Genomic DNA, 25,810 nt, shown 5'->3' with positions numbered 1-25,810 from the left:
ATGATAACAATTATTATTATATTTTGCTGCACGCATAATGTTGTTGACTCCTAATCTAAATCAAACAAAATATAAAAATTACAAATAATCGGTTTCATATAAATGTTGCAGTTGAGTAAAATTAAAGCATATATATAGCATTACAGTTGACTGAGTAAATGACAAAATATGCGATATGAATAAATGAATAAATAAATAAATAAATAAATAAACATACGATAGACAGTTCCATAGGGACCCATTATAGACGATTCAATAAGATAGTTTTTTTTTTTGTTTTTTTTGTTTTTTTAAATCTAACTCTTAATCAGCATAGCAACATGAATAGAGCTGAAACGATTAGTTGCCTATAGAGAGTCAATTGACAGAAAAATAATCAGGGACTATTTTCATAATCGATTTAACCATTTCAGTAATTTTTCAACTAAAAACAGTGAAACAATGGCAAATATTCTCTGATTGTATCACTGTAAACTAAATATTTCCATTGTTAACTATGAAAATAATTACTAGCTGCATCTCTGACAGATCATCATGAAATAACAATTACTTTATGATGATCTGTACTTGAGTACAGTGTTGAGGAATAAGGAATACAATTTTATGCAAGCCTACTTTATAATTCTGATGCACTACATTTACATGGAAAATATTGTACTTTTTACTCCACTACATTAACCATTATATATTTGCTGACATTCATCATCACAGGTATAAATGTGGGAAAACTGCAATTAAAAGCCTTCATCGGATCCTTCATTTCTCTGCCCACTGCAGTGTGTAGTACTATTTGTGGCCATTAGGTGGTGCCATTAAATCATAAAACCATTCGCTTTTTTTGCCACCTACTGACTGCAGGTGGAGACAACATTCAGACTTGTTAACTTCCTTCTAGTCTCTGAATTCATCACAATATTTTAGAAATTCATCCTTCCAGGCTTGCAAATGCACTAAAATTTGAGATGATGTTTTCTACAAATTTATTACCAAACAATTTTATCAAGCCTTATTCAAGAGAGTTGGATATAAGTCTTTGCCTTTGTTCAAACTGCCAATCATTGTATCGTCAGAGTTTTCTATTCCGATGATTTCCATAACCATATATGCATATGATATGATTTGCTCAAAATAAACAATTCAAAAGGATTTTTGCAAGATAGGAAAGAAGTATATTTCTCAATGCACACAACCTAACAGAACTTCTCACATTGTGTGACTGACTCGTATCTCTTAACAGTGTCAGGAATAAATGTGATTTGTTTGAGTGTATTCTAGTTGGAGGTTACAGCCACTGAATGACAGAGAGCCAGATTCGGTCCTGCTCACACATGCCCTTGGGTGTTTTCTTCCTGATGCTGTTGGACAAGCACACGCAGGGTTAAAGGCCTGTCATATAAATCAGGTACAATCACTTTAGAGGTGAAAACATGCATGATGCCACTGACAGGGAGGAAGAGTGGGGGAAAAGAAGAATAAAAGAAGAGAGGAAGGAGGACACAAGACAGGTTTGTATAGAAGTGATGTGGAGTGTATGACCTGCATGTCTGAGTGTGTTTCCAGCTGAAATGATATTTCCAAATGACCTCTGCTCAGTGACTCATTCTTTGATAAAACATACATGTTCCTTCTGAGAATACACAGAGATAACAGTGTTATCATCTATTGTGTTTACACTGTATATTGATTAAATATCAACAGAAGTAAAATGAGATATGTAGATAACACATACATAAGATAATGTATTTAGATGAAGATGCAAGGACGTCCACATTCACATAATCACATATCTTCATTTTTTTTTAAATAATAAAAAGCTGACTTTTGAAGTAGATTGCAAATATAAAACGTACCACTGATATAAAAAAAACATTGCGAACAACAGACTGTACCTTAGCACAAAGTGTGACATGACCTGTGCACAAACGGTCAGCCAGCGTCCAGCCATGCAGAAGCAATATCGCTCATCATTCTGCAGTCACCTGTATACTTAAGGTTCATTTACAATTTCATGTCTGGTATCCATCCAGCCATTCTGGACTTCATGTTCTGTTTATGTAGTTTCTTTCTTTTTCTCTCCCCAAAGCTTTTAAGAGTCCTCTAATCATACATAATTAATCAGGGTTTTCACTTAAATGCACTGCATTTCTCACTCTCATTATTACTTAAGAGGCTGCACTTCAAGGATAGAAAATACCCGGCGTTCTGTTGATCGTATTGTTCACAAAGCCAGCTGTTTAAACAAATGAGGATTTACAAGAGCAAAAATATACAAAAACATGTATTAATATTTTAGATTATATTTTAAAGGCTAATGACAATTTCATCATGTCACATTAAAATTTTAATTGTGTCTCTTTGGTGTCAGGGAAACATTTTAGTGTAATCTGAGCAGAGATTTGGATATCATGTAATTTTAATGAGTGATAAAGTGTGCTTTGAGTACTATAGTGCACTAAAAATGTACATACTATTTGACTGGTCGTTAGTTAGCTCAGCTCTGCATTTGGTGGTCGCTGCCCTGATGGAAAACTTTATGAAACTGGTTCTTGTCTCCCACACTGCTTTCTCTCTGTGAGTTTATATTACTTGTCTGCATGAAGGGACTCTCCCTCCTCTCATTTCTCTCAAAACACTTCATTTTCTGAAAATGTGTGTTCTTTTTTTTTTTTTTCTTTTTTTTTAAATCAGGGGAGACCGGGCCGTTTGACCACATCTGAAAACAATGTTGCCACAGAAAAATGACTTCCTCCACGCAGGCAGACACAGAGACCAGCATTTCAACCTATTTCTCTGTAAATCCGTGAGGACAAATGGACATGTTGTGCTGCTGTTTCATAACTACCATAATGACTTATTCACAGCACACTATGCTCCGGTGAGAGAGGATATCCACCATTCAAACAGCAGCGAGGAAGATACATATCATGTATCTGTTGATGGCTGTGTTCACTTGTTACAACATTACACTTTCTACCCTTTTAATCACCCTTTATTATGACTCCTGCCAACGTATCACTGTAACAGAAAGGAACTTAATGTAATCCCCTAAAAATGTAAAATAAAATCTGCGAAACATAAACGTAATCATTGTTATCAGTATGAGCGGTAGTGAGTGAAAACACAAAGCATGGAATAACAGCATAGGATCCTCTCATCCAGTATGTACACTGGCTTTTTCATTGTATACAACTCTAGCCAGCTGTAAGTATAAATGGAAGAGGTAGAGATGAATAATACATATGAATTACCTTCATGCAGTCAGGGTCTTTTTTTCCCCCACTCCCCTTTGCTGCAAGAACGTCATTTTTAAGTAACAATAAAGGTAATGTAAGGTGCACTGACAAAAACCACAGGTATGAACAGTTGCGCATCAGTAGTTGCAGGAGCTTGAGAGGTGTCACAGCACCTTTAGAAAGGTGTTAAATAACGTGTAACTGCAAAACACAAGAGTAATGAAAGTCTTTGTGCAGAAAGAAATTAGAGCGGCTCAGATAGAGCAAATCCTGCCTTTTTAATGTTAATAAGGCTGCTTGTGTTTGTACTGCGAGAGGAGTCTGACGTCATCACAAGTTGAGGTACTTTGTTCACAGTCTGTCTTTTCTTTCCCAGTGTCTTTTTCCCCCCCTAGACTGTCCTATTAGCTGAACTCAGTAGGATAGCTGTTTTGCTTGTCAGTGTTGAGGAAGCAGATATGGGCACATAATGAAAGTCCTAATCCATAATCCAAGCATAAACAAAAGTTTAGCCCAAACAGCAAAACATGATGCGGAGACTTATTTTTATCCTGAAATGTGCTCTTCATTCACCTTGACACTGTCACTGTGTTAATAGTGAAATAAAAAGACAGGTATTTTTTGAATGACTGTATATGACTGTACAGATGTTACACACATCTGTAACGACACCACTGCCTTGAAATGACCATCTCTTTTGAATACGAATCACAACCTTTCCCTGTCAGTTCCTGCTGTTATTGTTAATATATTCTTTGACCTATCTACTTCTTTAATTAGGGGTTGTTGTAACATTGTTAATCTTCTACCTATTGCAACTGCAGTGCTCAACCATCCTGAACAAAGGCCTCAGCTAAATACTTAAAACAGTAACAAGACTAAGGCTTTGTTCAGCCCTGGTATTAACATCCGTCTCAATCATCATCAACATCGTGTCAAAATAAGTGGACAGCTCTAAGCAAAGGTGAGAACGCACCCAAGACGCACTGAAGACGCATTTGAGATCTGATCACTCAGACCACATTCAGAGGAGGTCTGAGCCACATTCTTTTAGCAGTGTGAACGCAAATACATTATAAGTCACACTGAAGGACCGCCGACTCAACTGACATCCTGTACCACAGTTAGTCCCACCACCGTTTAAATATGAACTGAACATATTATGCTATTTTACTATATTTTACTAAGATGCAGCGCAATGATTCGCTCAGTCCTTACTTGCCTCTCTCTCTTGGTGAGAGTCTACATATGTGACAGATAAATGAATGAAGTCATTAGGATTCATCCTCTAAGGATCATGAACGTCTGTATAAAATTTCATAGCAATCCGCTAAACTGTAGTTGAATTATTAAACTAGTGGATGGATCATATAGAGCCTAGTCGTGGTTAAAGGCAGGCATTACAACAAAATGACCCCTGTGATCTTGTGATCCGCATCACAACGATAACACCAGATGATGGATATTATAGTTCACTGACTCACAAACCTGAATTTTACACCATCACCATTTCACGTAAAGTAAAAGTGTCGTCCCAGTCCATTCACAGGACCTGATGATGTCGGACTGGAAGCATGTGAAAGAACACGACAGGTCTCTGTGGTCTGAGTCCCCCATCACAGTCAACAGGCCTTGATTGCAGTTACTGCTGTTGAGAATCATGTAACCTTTATGGGACGCTTTCAAAGATGACTCATAGGCAGGCTAATTTTAGAGGGCTTTGTGCCTTTGTACCTTCAAGTATACAATTATAAAACATGAAACAGAGTGACACAGAGAAAGAGTGAGACACACTCGGCTGCTGTGCACGATAGTCACATGTTCGGCCTCAGTGGAAAAAAGCAGGAGAAAACAACCTTGAATTTAGAGGTGAGTTTTGAATATTTAGATGTGCTTGACATGATTTACGCTACTGCTCAGTGGCTCTGCTACATTTTTATGTAAACCCAACACCCTATGCAGAATTTGAAATTTGATGATTTTGGTGGGTGTGCACAGCCTTCACTGACAGTAATTTAAGACAGATGTAAAGAACCCATCCCCCCACCCCCACTGCATATGGCAAGCAAAGAGACGTGAAATGAAACTGCTATAACTGAATAATTGAAGTGAAATAAAGACTTTTTTCCCACGGAACAAGATGAGATCATTAGGAGTCAGCCTAAGCTAGAAAAGCATTTTTTTTTTTTTTGGGTCTTAACTGGTCTTTTCTGATACTTAGTGTTGACTCATGTTGTACCTCAGTGATTCTGGCTCAATACATTTCTTTAGAATAATGCATGTTTAACTGCTTTAATAGTTCAGCTATGAGTTGCAAACAATATTATTGACTGCTACAACCAAATACTGTCAAATTCTATTGATCAGTTATTGTAAAAAAAGAAAAAAAGAAAAATCCCAGACACTTTTTACCCATTGTGATGAGAGGACACAAGTTTGGAAGAAAACACAATGTGTCTTTTTGAAATAAATAAATGAATTAAATCAAATAATTCAAATAAATCATTTATAACCCAAATGAATTGGCTTAAACTGATGAAATTATTTCCATTAAACTTGTTTTTTTTCAACTCTAATAAAAATAGTGAAGATGTCGTTAAAATAAATTGCTGTTTTATGTTGGACTGACCTTTATTAATGTGCCAATTAGTAGTTCATTTAAATTTCATGTGTAAAAATAAAAAAATAAACCTGCACATATATGAGCTTTAGGTTAGTCGCTGTAGTTTCATTAAGACACAGCCCTGTCCGGCACCCCATCGTCAGCGCAGCAGGCAGCTTAAGAGAGGACTGTAGGACACTGATGGAAAACAAAACACCAAATTGAACCACAGCTAGTTCCACTGCTGTGTGCCTGACCTTTTACAGCGAAACGAGACATGTTAGTGTCACCTGGAGAAAACACTGCTGATTAACACGGCTACTCCGCTGTCCCTGACGTCACTACAGATCAATGTTACCTGGCCACTGGTATTTGTGGTTGAATACTGAATCAGACATCAGAAAGCACCAGATTCAAACTGACAGCGGGAGAGAGCGAGGTAACCTCTGATATTCGTGGGAGTCTTTTTTTTTTTATCTTACATGAAAACTAAAAACTGGGGCAAAGTAAAGATCATGCTCTTCAAGGACAACGATGATATCTATGTGAAGTGTGTGTGAGTTAATTGAGTCTGCTTTTTTTCCCCCCCTACTGCTTGGTGTAATGAAAAATATATCACATTGTAATTTGAAAGCATGGACCATGATGACTGGCAAACAAACAGTCATACAAACAATAAACGTCTTATTATACAATAAGAAGGTAATCAGTGCTTTAGAAGCTGGACTCCTTTTCAAATCAGATGATTGACAGCATGAAAGCAAAACACATAATGCAATCAAGCCTAATCTAGCCTGTCTGCAATAAATAATACAGTTATATAATTTGAAAAAGTGATTGAAGAACATAAAGTAGAAAGTTAAATTGCAGTCAAATGTTTTAACACAAACAACCACAGAACTGTAACATCTGACTTCCTGAAAGAAAAGATTTATTTGCTCCTGTATCAGTTCTTATACAATGCATAAACTGCAAGTGCCCACTGCAGTATCAGAATACAGTTAGATGGTTGTGGGCTGTCAGGGTGGTGCCACTCAACCGTGCAGTAATATGTTCCCTGGACTGACCTCTAGAATGATCTAACCATACAACAGACATAATGATTGTCCTGGCAGGGTCTCTCGAACCTCCCATGAAACACATTGTGAGACTGTGACCATGTGGCTTAAAGACTACTAACAACATTGATCAGCTCCCTCTGAGCTGCTGAAAGCTGCAGCCCATTTAGAAGAGACAGAATGCAAAAAAAAAACACATTTTCTTTTGGAGTTTTAAAAAAAACTGTATAGATTGTGTCTTTGAAGTGATTTTTCTTCTCCTGTACACATTTTGTGATTCACACAAGCTGTGCATTTCCACATTCCTTGCCATCTGTGTAAATGTGATACCTCTCCTTAGTACAATGAACTGGAAATGGAAGCTGTGTTTCATATAATCCCCAAATCCATCCAACTCTCACATCCTATCATGCAAATTTGGTGCAGTTTGAAGAGAATCCGGTCTCCCAACCATATGCCTGAGCCGTGTAAAAGATACAACAATTTATTATGCATGCATTGCACCAGGCTTATGGTAATAAGGTATTAAATTAGTGCTGGACATTATTGCTCTTCTATATCACTTCTGCTCAAAAGATTTTCATATAAGTCACATAAAACAGAAAAAGGAATGAGATTTTAAAACTGATTTAGCAAGCTACACCTGTGATTTCTTCATTTAGAATAATATTTTGACCACTCAGGTCCATTCTGCTGAAACCTCTGAATTGGACCTGTGTTCAATCATGCCACTATCGAGTCCTTCATACTGATTCAAAACCAGGTAATTCATGTACGGAAACAGCAGTTTACTTTGGACTTACTTAGCACTTTTGCACTAGAGCTGATACATGTGAGGTTGTTGAAGTGACCTTGTTACATTTACAACCTCCATCATGGTTAGCATCAGAGGAAACAATCATTTCTTCCATCACAGGGTCTCTGGGAATCTATAAACCTCAAAGCATGCATGCTAATCATGTTTCTTTGGAAGCTTAATTTAATGAGTTTAGTGACCGCTCAACGGCACGTTTAGTCATTTCATGTCACAGGACTTTAAGGAAGATGAAATCAAGTTTCATATCTTGTTCCCAAATGGGTCTAAAAATGAAAATTCGTTTTTTTTTAAGCGAAGTAGAAATTACTGAAACCTAGTGGTTAAAGATGTATAGTATTTTACAGTGTATACTCCCCATGGTTTAACTGATGCATCCAAACCAGCAAAGTCAGCAATGTCCAACTAAAAGCAAAGTCGTGTGCACTCAAAGTTAAAACTTGTCAAATCTTTCAGTGCTTTAATTTTTGGTTTGTTTATTACTCTAAATGCATAGATCAGAATGCATTAGGTTTAAACATATTTCATGGTACAATGTTGTTGGTTGCACGTGTACAGTACATACAGAACTAAAAACTAAGTTTTATCAAAACACTGTAATCTCATGCAATACTGTAAAAAAAAAAAGTAACAAAGCCACACTGAAATTCTCCTCATAAACTTATTATAATTTTAAACCAGAAAACATTCACAATACTGAACGAGGTTGCCTTGTGAGATTGTGTTTGGAACGAGAATAGATATTGAAGTGTGATTTTTTTTTGAAGTTTCATATTTCACCTCTAAGTTTCAGTTATTCGTTACTTGTTTGCTGCTTCTCTCGAGACAGAGAGAGAGAGAGAGAGAGAGAGAGAGAGGGAGAGACAGAGAGGGAGAGAGAGAGAGAGAGAGAGACAGAGAGGGAGAGGGAGAGAAAGAGAGACATTGTGAACAGACTTTGTTATAAACAACTTGGAAGAGAAAAACTCTCTGCTGTCATTCACACACTTAATCTGCAACGGTGTTACATGGCGCACTGATCTCCATAGACCAACCAACGTGTGTGTGCGTATGTGCGTACGTGCACATGCGGCTTACAGTTAAATTTGATAAGCCGAGTTTTTTCGAAGCCACTCCCCGTCTTTTTTATTTCATGATATGTGCAAAATGTGAGAAAACACCCACACGCTCTTCACTGCCCATACTATACCATACCTGCTTGTTTTTCCCCCAGCCATCATAAACAACTGCTGTGAGGCTGTCATTTTCCCATGCTACACATACAGTGAGTGAACTGGTGTAATGCAACGTTGTTATTACAGTTGCCATACCATACTATTAAAAATGCTGCCACAGCTAAATCACCATTAGCTTGTTGGTGATGCTGCTGCTGCTGCTGCTGCTGCTGCTGCTGCTGCTGCTGCTGTTGATTTTGTTATTGCAAATTTGTAATGCATCGCCTTCAGGCCATAAATCTTATACGGGATTACTGTGTATAAGTCGTTTGTATGGTCTTAACTCATCAATCAGAGCTGGGATGTTTGTGTTACAACTGCCACTTTGTATGATGGATGAAGATGGGTGTTTTCTAACAGTACAGTAACCGTGGTATACGGGACGGGGTGTGTGCGTGCATGCGTGCGTGTGTACGTGCGCGCGTGTGTGACGGAGCGCAATGTAAGCGGTGACACTCATTATTCCATCTGCAGCCGAGAGTGATTGAACACGCCACATATTAACTGTCTTTTCCTCTTAATCCCATTGTGTTCTGTGAGATTAAATTTGAACACTAATAAACGTTTTTTATGACTAATTAATGTTTCGCACCTTGCCAAGAATCATTTTCTTCCTCTACTAATTCTAATTGGTCCAATTAATCATGCAAAAGGTAATTAGCATAGTTTGATGTGCAGTAAAGCCACTCCGGAGCCCACAGGGGGATTTGGAGAGCTTTTGTTTCTCGATACAAACAGAAAATTAGTCAAGGGTGGTAGGCGCTTGATGCTGAAGCACAGTGCAACACAATACTAATGAGTGTGCTCTATTGTGATGGTCTTTACAGGACTGACAGCCATATTCATACCAAAGGCAGATGTATGTTGCAAGTGAATGATTGATGACTGGCTTTGGCTGCCTAAGAGATCTGTGCAATGTCCTGGAGGTTTACAGTAAAGAAGGCCGTTTTCTAACACACAAATACACTATGAGGCGGGACGAGCTTATTCTCCTGTACACAAAGGTTTTCAAAGGTCTCCTGCTGTAGGATATAATAGACATATAGGCTATCGATCCAGTTTTCTTTCTCTGTGCATGCAGGTCTCTCTCCTTTTCAAATCCATTCTGAAAACTTCTCAGGAATTTCTGGAAGCAGTTTTAGAGCTGATATTAACAGCAAAAAGAAAAGAGAAAAGAATTTCAGAAATTATTTTTTTTATTTTTATCAATTAACAAGTTTGAATCTGCACTGAGTTGTTTAGTACAAAAGAAAGTACAAAAGATCTGCACACTTCTGCCAGTGTGTATACATGTACGTCTAAAAGGGTTATTTAGGAAAAAAAATATTAATCTTTCACACTCAACAACTCTGGTTGAAACACATGAAGAAGTTCTGATTTAGGGACAGTCAATAATAATCAATTTTCAGCTAAAACCAAGCTAAGAGCTAAGTATCTCAAACAACAATTCAGGAGGGATTGATCTACGATCTATTACATACTCACCACTTCACTACTGAACAAATTCTGCTCAACAAAGGTTTGTTATGTGTTCCTCTTCCTCCTGTTTGTCTATTTAAGTGTAAACCTTAACTGTTTAAATTCCTTTACAGTGAATGTCCTCCGATTAATGGCTCAGCAGTTAAATAATTACAAGGCAAATCATAGGGACGATAGGGACGGAGATGTTTTAAGTAAAACACAGAGGTAAATGACTTTTTGGTAAAGAGTTTTTTTATCCCTGCGGGGATCAATAAAGTTTTTCTCATTCTAATTGTTTGGGAAGCAGATACTATTTTTATTTATGGTGGGAGGAATTCTGGGACAATACTGCAACATACTCCTCAAAACGGAAAGACTGAAAGTTTGATTCTTAAAGGTTTACAGTGTAATCTGGATGTAAACAAATTAAGTTTGTTTTTGGATGCTGTTAAAAGTTTGTTCACGTCAGTATTGTCTGTAAAAAGCAGAAAGCATAAACCCATGTTTTAAATAATGGTCAGCTGAAGAACACAAAGCCTACAGGCCAATCTCTTCAGTCAAGAAAGCACTATTGCATATGTATAATATGTGATCAAAACAATTTGAACTAACTGGAATGTGCTTATACATTTCAAATAAGCAAGATATTTCAAAAGTATTTTACATAAAAGTACAGCAGAGTTCAGGGGATGAGTAAGGAACAAATATAGGAAAAAACTATTGCTAATAACTCAACCCAAATGAGTCATAGAAATCCAGTGATAAGTTACTTCAGAACAAAGTGCTGGATTCTATGTTAATGAACCAGTGTCTAATGTTTACCTCATATTATCTGTGAATCTGCATTCTGAGCAATTTCTAAATAAATTGTTTCTGCCTAATCTGCATAAGGTGCTATTGGCACATGAACAGCTACTAATTAGTAACTGCTAATAATAGAATAACTTCATGATCACTTTACTGGACATTTTTTTTGTGTCCTGTCAAATAAAGTAGTGCAAACAGAGGTTTTACACCATCAGACCACAAATGTCACAATGACAAAGACTGCTGAAAGGTTCATATCACCTTATATCACATTCACATTAATTTAGCGCTTCATATCAGGGCCAGAAATCTTAGGGGCTGCTTGATGATGTTATAGGTTTTCCCCTCATGTGTCAGCTGTGTGGTTTGTTGCGATTCTAAGAAAACTATTCATCAGTGAAGTGAATCAAAAGCAATATAAAACGTGAGAAATCATTACTTGTACTTTACCTACTGTGATTTACTTATTCACATGAAGCTGTGGTTTATAATAAACCTCAAGACCTGTGAAAATGAGTATTATAGAAAAATAAAAGTCAGCTCTCTACTTTCAAGGTGCTTTTTGACAAATGAACATCCACGTTTGAGATCTAGCATTCATTTTCTCAGTGAGGAACTTTTTCATTTTACAATGCAACCACATCTAATGAAAAGTATTTATTATGTCATGTAGTAACCTGAATATATAGATATGAGGTGGTCTTGGATGTGCCAGGGGCATTTGATGTGCTTTTGCTAGTCCCAGGACATTTATGTAAACCTCCATGTATATTTATTGATTCAATACATTGAGTGCTATTTGCCTGTTTGTGGTTGCACAGACATACTGTATGTGATAATGCATTTTTGATGAATTGTCTGAAGATAATATTGCTATAATAAGATCTATGGTATCATTTTGCAGTAGTGTGGGTAAGAGTATAGTTAATGTTGCAATAGCCTTTTATACAAAGTGATAACCTGATCGATGACAGCTGATAATCAATATGGCCTCTTAGATTTTAGTAAGACGCTGCTGACGGTAACACGGGCAAAACATTTGTCTTGTCATTCGTTTGCTTGAAGTGTTTTGCAGCATTACAGCCCCTTCTGTAATCAAATTAATTACTAATTTATTTATTTAATCAAATAAAACCAGGCATCAAAGACATAAAACTAATTTACAAATTTAAACAAGAACATTTAAGATCAGAAATAAAAAGGAAAAACAAAAATTCAGCAGTTTTCTCTTTTTTTTGCCCAATCTACAATTCAGCCTCAGCATATTTCTTATCATCCCTCTTATCTTCTGCTCCACAGAAAAATCTATGCACAGTTAGAGTGTCAGCGAAAATAGTTGGCCCTATAATATCCTTCTACAAGCTGAGGTTGATTATGATAGTGAAATTGGCAGCGGAGCGTGGAATATCCCCCCGGTGATTTTCCAACTCCAACTCATTTCATGGGCCATCTCTGGGTCCCGATCTCTGGAGCTGGGTTCACTTGGCTCTGGCCCCTGTGCTACTAATGTCTTGATTTCTGTTTCATAGACTTTCACGTGTCAGTGCAGCAGCAACGTTGAAGAGACCTGCGAGGAGAGGAAGTGATGCAACCACAAAGACATGTAAGAGCGGCTTGAAAACACTAACACTGTGGTTCGCTGACCTCAAAGGAAGGAAAGAGACAAAGAGAGAGAGAGAGAGAGAGAGAGAGATAGAGAGGGAGAGACACACACACACACACACAGAGAGGGAGAGAGAGGAAGAGAGAGAGTGACTGTTTTAAAGGTGGTCAGAAGGTTTAAATGTCAGGTGGTGACAGTTTGGAGTATGAATGTCAAACTAGTGTTGAGGACATTTTTGCATGCATGTAGTTTCGTTTCTCATGCATCTGTCCAACGCATGGCACGATGCACCACATTCAGCGTTTCGAAAAAATGATAAACATTGGAATAAAACATTAATCAGGTTAATGGCAGGTGAAACAAAACCAGGCTGCTATGTAATTTAAATTCTAAGCTAAACAGTGACAATCTACTGTTATTGCTACTGCCAAATATTTGATTTTAAGTAAATTAGATCAGTGGCTAAAAAAACAGTCTTGGTAAATGGAGCTTTATCTGTAAGTCAAGGCCATTAGCAGCCCTAGTCTGAGTTGCCTTGGGCTCTGTAATTAACTCCGCTCAAGCGCAGCTAAACATTTTTGACTTTTTTCCTAGTCCAGAATTAACTGTCACAGCAGAGGGAGAAAGTAACCATCTTGTCACATTGAGTTTATCTGAGGACTGTGGAGCACTGTCCTGTTCTGTTTCCCCCTCTCTCTCTCGCTCTCTGCCTCTCTCCCTATGCCTCCCTCTCTCCCCCGTGACACAAATGCACACACTCTCCCAACCTGGATCTCATTTCAGTAATGTTTCATGATGAGCGAGATGATGGAAAGTGTGACTAGACCTAATGTTTTGAGCGTTTGGGTGGCGCCGTCATCAGGTTACATTACACTGCTAATTGTAAGGCAAAATGCACATTTCTCGCACTTGTATGTACGGAGCAGAGGTCTGGAGCTCAGCTGGATGAGGTCACATGACACAAATAAAAATCTCTTACATAAGTTCATGTGGAGGACAATACCTGACATTTTGATAGAATATACTACATACTTAAGAATATGCTGGCACAGGCACTGGCACGCACACACACACACACACACACACACACACACACACACCTAAACACACACGCTGCACAGAGGCTGGGTGGAACGGGCGATTCACCTGATCGGTTTAGCTGAGAAACAGAAAAATGAGTTGGCTGATGTGAATGGAAAAGCCCAAGGTACCGTAAACATGTTGCAACGCAGCGTGACAACTCCCAAGCCATCCAGGAACTGCCTGGTTTCCAGTAACGAAGTATTTCTGTGTCGCCGCAAATGCAGTTAGCATTTGATGTGTCGGGAGTTACCACAGTGTCTTGGGTTAAAGTAACCACAGATAAAGTTCAGTAAAGTATTGATTGTTTATGGGTTGCATCCTGTCTTCTCAGTACACATGATGATAAAGTCGACTCATAATCACAAACAAGACAGATACATATATAATATTATTATTAAATTATTTTATATTTGTAAATTGAAGAATACATAAAATATCAGAGAGAATAGAGAGATCTGTTTTTTTATACACTTGTATTTTACTTATGTTGTGGGAGGAAAACAACCTGTTTAATTATTTGTGAGATTTCTACAAATTACCTTATGAAATAATAAAAATAATTATCAACTCTCATAATAAAATGAACTGCACATTAATGACTTTAATTACACCTCTTTAAATTGAATTATTAAATCCTCGTTCCTAGCGGAAGCACAATATGAGGTGCAAAAACAATTTGCTGTCACCGAAATTTCATGTCAAGCAGATGGTGAAATGAAAGTAGCTAACAGCTTATGAAGTAGACAGCAATTTCTATTCAGTTCCATAAGAAGATTTCCAGACTATTCAAGAGTTTTTTAATGATGGTAGGGTTGACCTTAGACATCGCCCACACAAATTACTCATTTGGCACATAATAGACCATTTCTGCTAAGTTTCATTTATTGAGAAGACAAAGTTAGCGATCATTCTGGACGGTTGTAATGAGTAGTTGGGAGGTTGTGAAAGCCACACACTAATGTCTCACTAGCCCAAACGGAATACCGCCAAAGAAAAAGTCTCAAGTCAATATGGTGCAAATTTCCCCTGATGAACATGCATTAACCAATCACTGTGCGTTAGCATTTCACTCGTCCACAGACCATTACCCAGCACTGTAATTATACCACATATTCCATATATTACTTTGACTGAAAGAATGCCAATTACAATCCTTTTACTCTGTCTCTCAATGTGCCGGCTGATGCCTCCATAAAAGTCTGTGATTAAATTACTCAGGGGAAAGCACTCACATTTTATATGACAACCCCTGATGCATCGCTCAGCTTCAAATTCCCCAACCAGCAGCAAATCTTCGGAGAGGCTCTGACTGTGGACAGGTGGGTCCAGATGACTGAGAGACAAGTCCTTCCAGCTTTATGCCTTATGCTATTATTCTCTGTCCTTTCCTATTGATATAGAGCTAACTTACCTGCCATACATATTGTATCATCTGACAGGAGCATTAGGAGGAACGTCACTTCATCTTTGACCTACCACTAGCAGCATTCTGTTTTCTTTCTACTTAGCTGTCAAAGTGTTGAGAAACACAAAGCTTATCATCTTGTAAGAGTTGCTGTGTAAGTACAACCATGAAGTATGAGTGCTGTACCTGTGAATGTAGGGGCTCTCCAAACGAAATCATAACCAAACACGGGTTATTCAGAACTTTTTGTTTGAAGTAGTTTTTAGCACAAGCTGTGGTACCCACCGCCAACTGCCCTTCTTTCAGTTGAGATACAGTCAAAGGCTTAAAATGAATATACAGTAACTACCTACTCCCACATGTTCCACTGAGGCTGAAAATTCCCTCATCTGCTGCAGACCGTAGGTGTTGCTGCAATGATGAACACTGGACAAATGCACCGTGAGAGAACCCTGTTTAAGGCACACAAACAGCAAAGTAGGAACTTTACATAACACTCAAACGCTAGTTTATTCAAGAACTTTATCCCCCTGTTGGTGCACAGGAGTCATTTTAGACATACGGTGTGAAAGGCAGGGCTGCAGAAATTTTCTTCGTATTTCACAGCAGAGAAATTCAAAAGTTGTACAAGTCACGCTGGAATGTGAAATGTGAGTTCTGGGAAGACATGGGCTAGACAGACACAGAGGCTCTTCTGACAAGGAAGGAAATCTTAACCTGTCAATCACGTCACTCCTCTGTCAATAGCTGTTTAATCCTCTGCTGAAAGCTGGTAGGTGCTGGATCCACACCCAGACAGGAGGTTAAAGGTTATATGAATGACAACTCCCCCCCTCTCAACACCAAGACCATTTTCCACTGACGGTGTATGGTTGGCTGAAAGGTAAGGATTGTAATCATCTCATTGTTTTTTTTTGCTTTTTTTTTGTGAAACCAGACATCTGAGTTTTTAATATCAAAGCTGTAGCTCTGCTTGTGACAGTCACATACTGATGAAAGTGATACTGAGGAAATGCAAAATGCCCGTTATCAACTTTTGCAGATGGTATAAAGTGTCTGTGCTTGAGAGCAGATCCTTCATGCCTTACTAGCCATCCAAAAAACAAAAAGTCCTTATTCTCTGCCTGTCTTTTTCAGACAGGCAGAGAAAGACAGTTTAATCAATTGTGTTTATACGTGTGGGTATAAACAAATCATAATTAAATGAGCACAGTGAAGACAATGCACTCATTTAGAAACAAAAATACATCCGAGCTTATATAAGCCTTATCATCTCCATGACAACGGCTCTACTGGTAACATGGAGACGTATTTGTGTATAACCACAGCAACGTCTTCCAATCGAATTAAGCTGCACCTGTGCACATTATGGATGGAAATAATGGAGCGAAAGCAACTGTTACAGTGATCCTGTTGCTCACCCGATATGAGCATGAGATTGTTTGATTTTTGTGTTGTTTTCACAGCACCGAGTGCACATTTCTTCTCACAGATGTCTGAAGTGATTCATTATATCAGTGCATGATTAATTAGCTGATAAACAGAAGTGATGGCCAGATAACAACTGCTACATCTCTTGTAGTACCATGTTTTTACATTTACAATAAAGCCCCGACCTTCAATTAGTTATCTTGTACAATCCATTTGTCATGTTGATGACAGTAAAAGCTTCAGCTTGTTTTTTTTTCCTGATGCACCATTACGGACATGAAAAAAAAAAAGAAATAAAAAAAGACACTCTTAAACCTGTACGAGAAACAGCAATAACAGGAACTCAGCTGGATATATGATGCAAATGGAAAAAGCAGACATTCAAATAAACAGCCCTATTGTGAGCTTTTTTCCCATTTTGTTTACCACTGGGATATAAACTAAACACCGGAGTTGTGGAAAGGGCACCGGAGCTGAGATGGATACAGAGAATATTAGATCAGAACCGCTGGTAACACTAAAGATGTGGTAAGGACAGGCTTCTTTCTGGTGCACTGGCTGCTCTGTGGAATAATTGGAGAATGTTATGCCAGCTCTGTCAATACATTTTCTCCGGGGATATAAAGTCCTGTGCCAATGAATATTTATGATTAATACAGCTATTTGTAATAAATATTTGATGTTACTTCATTCACCAAGTTGGTGATATAGAAATATGAGTTCAAAAGAGAATCGGCAGTCTGATTTTTTACAGAACTTAAATTTGTTCATTTAGTAATGCATCAAGTCCAAGTAACAATTTTAGGCATTCATTTAAACATTTATTGTATCATGTGTCACATATAGGGCTGTAACACAGGTATAATCAAAGTGTCCTGTAGTGAGTCATGATAGTCAAAAACTGGGTGTTTTAGGGTTAGGATATTTGCTGTTCATGACTGAGTGCCACCAACTGCTCTTGAATAAAAGTGAAAGACAGACAGGAGTTAGTCATTCTGATTTTAAGTAGAAGCAAATGTGAAACTGCGAAAACATTGTTTGATAACAAATTTAATGAAGCAGGTTGCAAATCTGAAAAAGATGAAATAACATTAAAAGGTTAGTATAAAAATTTTCCAGCATTGTAAAAATTATAAAATACATTTTTCTATTTTTTTCAGAAGTAATGCAGGTTTATTTGCAGCTGAAGTTTTGCTGTAATAGCTGAAGAATTGAAACAATTCAAGTTTTGAATTATATAAACATAACATTACATTTGCATTCAATCATTTGGCAGATGCAGATGATGTACAAATGATGCACAATCAAGCTTCAGTAGATGACAAAAAAGTCATTAAGAAAAAGTGCCTCAACACAAAGGCCCTATGCTACATGTGCAGATGCATGAAGGAACGTACTTGATGAAAAAAGAGCAAGAGTAGGATGAGGAGATAGAGAAAGGGCATAGAAGGTGAGTAAGTACTCTCAGAAGCGTTACGTTCTGAAGTGATTTTTGAAGTCAGAAAGAGATTCAGCTGACCGATACGAGTTTGGAACCACCCCGAGAATTTCTAGGAGAAAGAGCTGCACCAGTGAAAGATTAACATTAAGCTCATGAAGGTAGTACAACACAGTAAATAATCTATTAAACACACACACACACACACACACACAAACACACGAAAGTCGAAATAGGAAAATGCAAAACAGTTAGCCCAACTGTAATTCAGCTGTTAGAAAGTTGTATTAGCTACACATTAGCCTCTGACAGCTGGTATAGTTGCTAGCTTAATTAGCAGTTAACTGATTGCAGGAAAACTAAATGAACAAATCACAAATTCAATTACAAAACAAATTCAATTACAAAAAGAAAGTTTAAATTTTATGCTCCAACAAGATGTTCATCAATATTTGCCAGGACGCCGTTCTGACAAAATTGGTGGATGTTACAAAGTTGAACTGTTACTGTGCCAATAGTGTGGTTGCTCAGCAAAAGTGAAACCAGCAGCTGATGGAAGTTAGTGTCTCTGTGACAAAAACTATTAAAAATCACTTAACTAACCCTTTAATGATGTGACAATGCTTTGGTAAAGGTTTTGGTTAGGGTTAGGCACAAAAACAACTTGCTTAATTTTAGGGAAAGATCATGGTTTGGATTAAAATAAGTTCTTAGCTGTCATGGTATGATGATAAACATGTGATTAGGTTATAGAATGATTGTGGCAATGATTAAAAAAAAAAATCAATGTTGACTTTCAGTTTGAAACAGGAAATAGACAATATTTAAATCCAGTGTTTTGTCAACGTATCCATCTACCCCCTATGACGCAACATAGGTCGCTCCGTCACTTGACCCATAATTACTACGGCCACTAGAGGGCTTTCTCACTTGAACGTAAACTTGCTGTTTTGGAGTATTTGCTGAAAAGACGACTGCTAGATGTCATGTAACAATAAAAAATAATGAGCTGCTTGCACTAACACAACCTATGGGGTTGTTTTTTATGGGAGGACATTCTCTGGCATTAATATAATTAGGTTTCTCATAACACTTGTTTCTGTACTACATAGAAATTTCTTCTTGTAAAGTCAAAAAACATGTTTACTGTTCCTGTACTTGCATCTGTGACTGCTTAATTGAAAATCCTAACTATGATTAAAATATCACAGCTTTATGAATTCATTACTCACTGCAGTTATGATCATTTCCGACACAGATTTTGGTGTCAGAGGTCTCTTACAATCCAAGTTCAAGAATTTTATATAATACTTACACAGACTCATGTATGTATGTACTGTACACATAGATATAATCTTACATCAATGTGCATTCCAAACCAGTGCCTTGTGCACTTTTGAATGAACATACAAACATTATTTCAAAATTGAAAACATAAAAGACATATACACTACTGTTAATGTGGACTAAACCATAACACCAGATGTGAAATTAAGGTAGTGATGAAGACATAGCCATCATATGTTAAGGCCTATTTATTCATCATAATACAGGCTGTACTGTAGCAAAAATAACAAGAATATATTCATATGATTCAGAGGGAATCTTAAGCAGACTATGTCCAAAATGTTACCATGAACCTGTTGCAAATGTCCCATGCTGTGTCTGTTGCCGGTTAAGTGGAAAGCAGCAGGACAGGGGACTTCCTTTATATATGAAATTTACCATACATATAGTAGGGCTGCACCTTGCAATTATTTTCACAATCATTGCCTATTGTAATTTCCAGAGGCCAAGATGGCATCTTCATATTTCTTGTTTTATCTGACCATCAGTCCAGACCCAAAAGATGTTATGTCTATAATCATACATGACAAAAAGCAGTAAATCCTCACATATGAGAAGCTAACACCAAGCAATGAATCTAATTTGAAGACAGATTAATCAGTCATCAAATTAGTTGTCATTTACCATTAGGATTTTCTCGATCGACTGATCAATAATATGATGCAGATGTACTGCTGAGGTGTGCTGGTAAATGTGATAATAGAGGAAAAGGAAACATTTATGAGTGAGAAGGAGGAGGGTGGCCGAGGCAGATGGAATATAAGATCAAAGAGGAGGACTAAATGCTTTGTCTTTTAACACAAGCGGAAATTTTAATTCATGATCTCAGAGGGGGGACAATGGGATACATGGAGGTGTGTGGCTGATGCAGTAACAGAACCAAGCAAGATAAAAGCAAAACCCTGTAATGCACTGTGACACGGGGCTCACATCAGGAGCAGAGAAAAGAAATGGTAAAAATGTTCATCTGATAAAAAAGCCATGTTTTCTATCAAATATTAATGACACCATGAAAGGCTTTACTTATAACAGCAGCTATTCTGAATTTATAAGGGGGCACAGTTACACAGAATACTGATAAATAACTCTCACAGCCACACCCCTCTCTCTTTTAATAGATGGGTGCACAACACAGGCAGTCGCATCCGTCTATGTCTCTCTCTCTCTCTATCTCTCTCTCTCTCTCACAGACACACACACACACACACACACACACTGAACAGAACAACGGTGTGTGCGTGCGACTGTGCATGTGCGTGCTCAGTGTTTGTGCAGCTCTGACTTATTTTTCACTTTTCCCTTCAACTTCCTGTGAGTCACCAGCAGTGGAGGAAATACTTTACAGCTGTACCTTTATTTTTATGTGAAAACATGGCTTAATGCACACAGAGAACAAAAGCAGGAATCTGGTACAATGTTTTGCTTCACTTGTAAATTCCTGCGCACCTACTTAATTTGCTTTGCTACTCAATGGTAAAGTGCAGTTATAGAGCTGTTGCATAACCTTTGCTTATTTAAGTATGTCATGAGCTTAGAGTGGCTTATGTAACTTTACAAGATGGTATAAATCTGTAGATCCTCTCCTCTTTTCACTTATCTAAAATCCAAGATACATCTTTTTGTGCTGATGGAAATTGCTCACGGAGAATCCGGGAGAAAGTATCCTTGATTATCATGCTTGGGATTAGTTTCTCTAAAGTGGCTAGTTCTTTTTAACCACAATTAATGTGATCCACTGCAGTATGTAGCTGTAAATGTTGCCTGTCACAAGCGCGATTCATGGAGAAAAGACATGAAGATATTTCAGATATTCATAATTAATGTTTTCCAAGTCGCCACAAAAGGAATGAAAAGTCCTTTGATGAAAGTCGAGCTTGATGGCTGCTTGTTCATTTGTCATTCACAGAACTACAGGGAGAGATTAAGTGTCTGTAGAATTTGGCCTAATAATTTGTGAAAATGTTCCCAAGGAGTAAACTATGATACAGTCAAGATAAACCTGTCGTTGTGAGTGCTTCTGGATGAGTGGTTGGAATGTTGCTCCGGTGTTACATAACCCAGAGGAATTCACTCAGATGATTGTTTACCTCTCCATTGTGATTTATGGACTAAAATCATTTCTCAGGGTGGGACTAGTTTACAGATATAAAGCAGTGATTATTAAATTTAGATTTTAAACTTAAGATTCAATTTTTGTTTTGTCCAGTGGTCGGATATGAACATGAGCCCGTGACCCAGAAACAAAACTGGTTCTAGACAGAGTTTGGTGTTGATATTCAGGAATATTGAACTTGTAAAGAAGATGGTAATTAATAAATGCCATGTGGGTACTTGAGATTAGTGGTAGGTTTGATTCTTCTGTTTAGAGGTTAATGCCATCGGGTAATAGAGAAAGGAGACATATGTGAAAGGGGAAGAACTACGAGGTGTGATAAAGAGAACATAACACTGACGTCACACCACCAACAGTTAGCAACCGCACTGGAAAAATTTCTTGCATCAACGTCCTAATGCTGAGTTGTTGTGATATTCTTACAGTGAGGATATCTTCTAATTGGTTAAAAGGACCTACAGAAATATCAACCAACCTGAGTCAATGTGGCTGTAAAGCTATCACAGGCAGTTACACCTAAATAAAATTCAATATTAACCCTAATACAGTCAATTCAGCTTATTCAAAAGGAGCTATACGCTGTTTATTTGTACGTGGTTTCACATGAAACAAGCCCTTTCAAATACATAATAATGCAAAAGTAGCTTATCTAGGTTAATGAAATGCTGTGACTACAAGGCTAGCAGTAAACATGACTGTGAGTCGTCAGAATAAGGGGAGGTTTTCCTGTTCTTCCCATTCTGCCTAAATAACATAGAAGGCCAAAACTCACTCAGGTCATTGGTAAAATAGGAAAAAGTTAGTGTCAGGAAAATTGTTGCCGTCAGTTTGTTTTGGAGCCAAAATGCCAAAATCCACTTTGAGAAGAACTGAATGAAAATGAATCTAAGTTAAAGCAACAGTTTGTCAGTGCATTACCGATAACAACTTTATCAAGCAATAATATGTCATAGCTTGAAGTTGCCACAAAAAAGCAATTCATGCAACTTTAAAGCTCCATCAATCAATATTTTTATACTGACATTGAATCAACCCAGTTCTTGAAATATAAAATTAAAACACACAGTGTTGGTAATACTTGTTATTTTCACAACCACAAGCAGCTATACATACAAACACTCCACCACACCCTCACAGTATGTTCAAACACGAAACCGTATCAGTGATAGTGCCACTTAGAATTTCCATATAGACTATTAACTCAAATTTACAATAAATACACTGTATATTTAGAGTGTAGGATATATTTAGTATTGTCATGAATTTATTTCTACAATTCAAATAGTTTCCAGTATTCTGGTCAGAGTTACTGGTTTGCAGGGTGGGTCATGTGTGGTGAACTCTGCAATATATAGCTGTAACTGTGAACATGAATGTGATATACAGGAAGTTGATTTTGGCACAACCAACACTTGTTGCACTAATGGTAGTTCTTGTGCTGGGGTAACCTATAAATAAATCATTTTGTGGCATTTAATTAGCTCTTTCTTCACACTGTATGTCTCATGTTTTTCCTCCTCATATTTCAGCCTCCCAGCCTGCCCCTCTAACTGTCAGACAGGCTGCAGTCGGGGATGTTTTCAAAATCTTTTTGTATCAGCCTTGTTTGGTTCTCTGCTTGCCCCGCAGGTCGACTAGCCACCGGGAGAACTCCAGGCTCTCCAGATGGCCAGTCCGCTTCTGAAAGCACGTTACCGAGCCCTTTTGAACATCAGCGCAGGCTAAATTTCAAATGATATCTCAGTTGTTTGGCATTCAGTATTATTGGTAAATCAAATCTATGTTGCACAATGCAGTGAGAAGTGAGTTTTAGAGTGTTTAATTTAAGATTAGTTGGCCACAAATGCACAACTCCTTCTACAGTTGTCTATTAATAATCATTTCCAAATCACTGTAAAATCCCACATTTAGCAAAGTCCTGCATATCATCATAAATATGGGCAAGAGATACCGTAAGGCAGGAAGTTATGAGTTCTTTGCTTCCTGTAGTGGTAGGAACTATGAAACAATCATCAAAGTACTATCTAAGTACCAATGCAGGAGTTGGATCCTCTACTGTCAGCATTTCTAGGCCGAATATGTCATAACAGGCAATAAGGCCTGCCCTGTTTCCAAGTCTGTCTCCACACATGAACTAAAAAGATATGCAACTTTCTTTTGCTCAAATTTGGACCAACAACTGGTATAAGATTTGCTGCCCGCATTATCCCATATAATCCATCGTGGACCAGTTAGTTATTTGATGGCTTGTTCAGATGATCCTTGCCATGTGACTATGTTGCATTTACGAGGTATTTGGTTCAGATGGCTATCATACATCACATGAACTGAACCAGGAAAAACACCCCTGCAGGATGGAAGTAAAGGCAACTGAGCATAAACACCATTGTTCTTAAAGGAAGCCTGCACATCGCATGACCACATTATAGCAGGCCATTATATACATACAGTACATTTATCTATATCTTACATGTTACATTTACAACTTTTTTGAAGGTAACTTCCCCGCCATAAACATAGAAATATTGGACTTTACAATATGACAAGAAACACATCATTCGTTTTTGGTCAAATGGGATGTTAACCATCTTATTTGGGGGAGGAGCGGCAGGTTTAACCTGACCTTCAGGTGTTCTGAGGTGGATCCAGACCCTGAAATGGGACACAGCTCAGGAATGGCTATAGATGTTTAGTGCCATGTGGTGGTACTTTGTGATCAGTGCACATGGTTAGGCTTCCCTGTGCACATATAATTGAAGTAAAAACACCACAGATTGGAAACACATACTTGGATATCAGTCACACTGAGGATGTTTCTTTCCAATTTCATTAGTATATTTAACGGATTGTTAATAGGATATTAATGTTATGTGAATGATGAACACCACTGGGTATTTTTACAGTTATACGATTGACATTAATTGGTAAGAACATAGGTTTGTCAACAGAATACTAATATGAAATGACTGAAGAAAGCCATTATACTTCAGAGCGTGGTGCAGGCAGATGTGTACAAAATATGACTTTGTAATTCAAATAGCAGGACTGTGATGCAGTGTGTCAGTATTGGTACAAACAAGCCATTTTTCAAAACCATTTCTCTCTTTTCAAACATGTAAATGTTTTAATAAACTTAATGGATTTGGAATAGATTCGTGCTCCGGGATATGGGTTTGAAAGCAAATGTTTTTTACAGATAATACCAAGCCCAAATAAAATTAAAGACCATGCCATTTTTAAGATCAAACCTAATTTGAAAGCAATCTAATCAAAAACTACCAATGTTTAACTCAATCTAAGCTGGTAGGTCATCTTTTTTCCCCACTGACAGAAATGCACACAGTTTTCTGTCCTTTGTACGTGGTATAAAAAAAAGAAATTCTGAATATGTGATGATTTTCACTTAGAAGATAGTACATTAGAATGTATTAACATTAATGTCAAATATTAAGAAAACTGCAAAACAGCTAAATGTATATAAGGCAATAATTTTGTTTTGTTGCTGAATGCTTTCAGCAATGGGCAGAGTGATTGGCGGCTAAATAGTTTTCTCCACTTTCAAAAGACATTTGAATGATAAAACAGAGCTTTAATTACAGTGAATAGACATCATTTGCATGGCTGCTATTCAAGACTTCCCTTTATTTAGTTAACAAATAACCAAACATTACATTAAATTACAGTATTTTTTGAGTCAGGAAGGAGAACAGATGGTAACGCCAGCTTTAAATAGTGCAAGATTAATACGGTTTATAAAAATGGCCAATATGCTGCAGAGCAGTGCGTCTCAAATTCAAGAGCAGCAGAAGGATATCAGTGAGAGATTGAACCATGTATCTTTTCTTCCCTCTTGCCTCAACACCCTTCACATTCAAATGACCTCTGAAGGCAGCACAGGGACCTGTCTGATAGATATTACAGTATTTTGTCTGTGCCTGCTATGTGCATGACTTCAGTGGCAACCCTCCCCCACCATGCAAGATGACCTTTCATATTTAATATACCATGTTGGCTAAAGGTCACTACTGTTTTGGCTTCTCTCCACTGGTTTTGTTGTGTGATTGGAAATGCCCACAGAGTCTCCGATATATAAATATTTCCGTGTTGCTGTCAAAAACATGCAAAGGGCAAGTAACCATGGTACATTTTCTGTAGTGATTTTTGAGATTTCTAATCACGTCAGGCTGATTAGCTTACGCCG

At 37.6% G+C, this 25,810-nt stretch overlaps 1 protein-coding gene across 1 annotated transcript in view; it reads left to right on the top strand.

Moving 5' to 3' along the window:
• Positions 1–15,976: 15,976 nt before the first annotated feature.
• tox2 (TOX high mobility group box family member 2) overlaps positions 15,977–25,810 on the top strand; it is a 110,467-nt gene continuing 100,633 nt past the window's right edge. Inside the window, exon 1 of the mRNA XM_087179248.1 lies at positions 15,977–16,163. The gene's annotated coding sequence lies outside the window, so the exon portion shown is untranslated. The remainder of the gene's footprint in view (positions 16,164–25,810) is intronic.

Source organism: Seriola lalandi, unplaced genomic scaffold, assembly GCF_002814215.2.
Source record: "Seriola lalandi dorsalis isolate HSWRI2012SDOR001 ecotype SW California unplaced genomic scaffold, Sedor1 jcf7180002054805, whole genome shotgun sequence".
Lineage (NCBI taxonomy): Eukaryota > Metazoa > Chordata > Actinopteri > Carangiformes > Carangidae > Seriola > Seriola lalandi.
The sequence above is the reverse complement of the archived record's forward strand: the minus strand, read 5'-3'. Positions and strand labels throughout refer to the sequence as shown.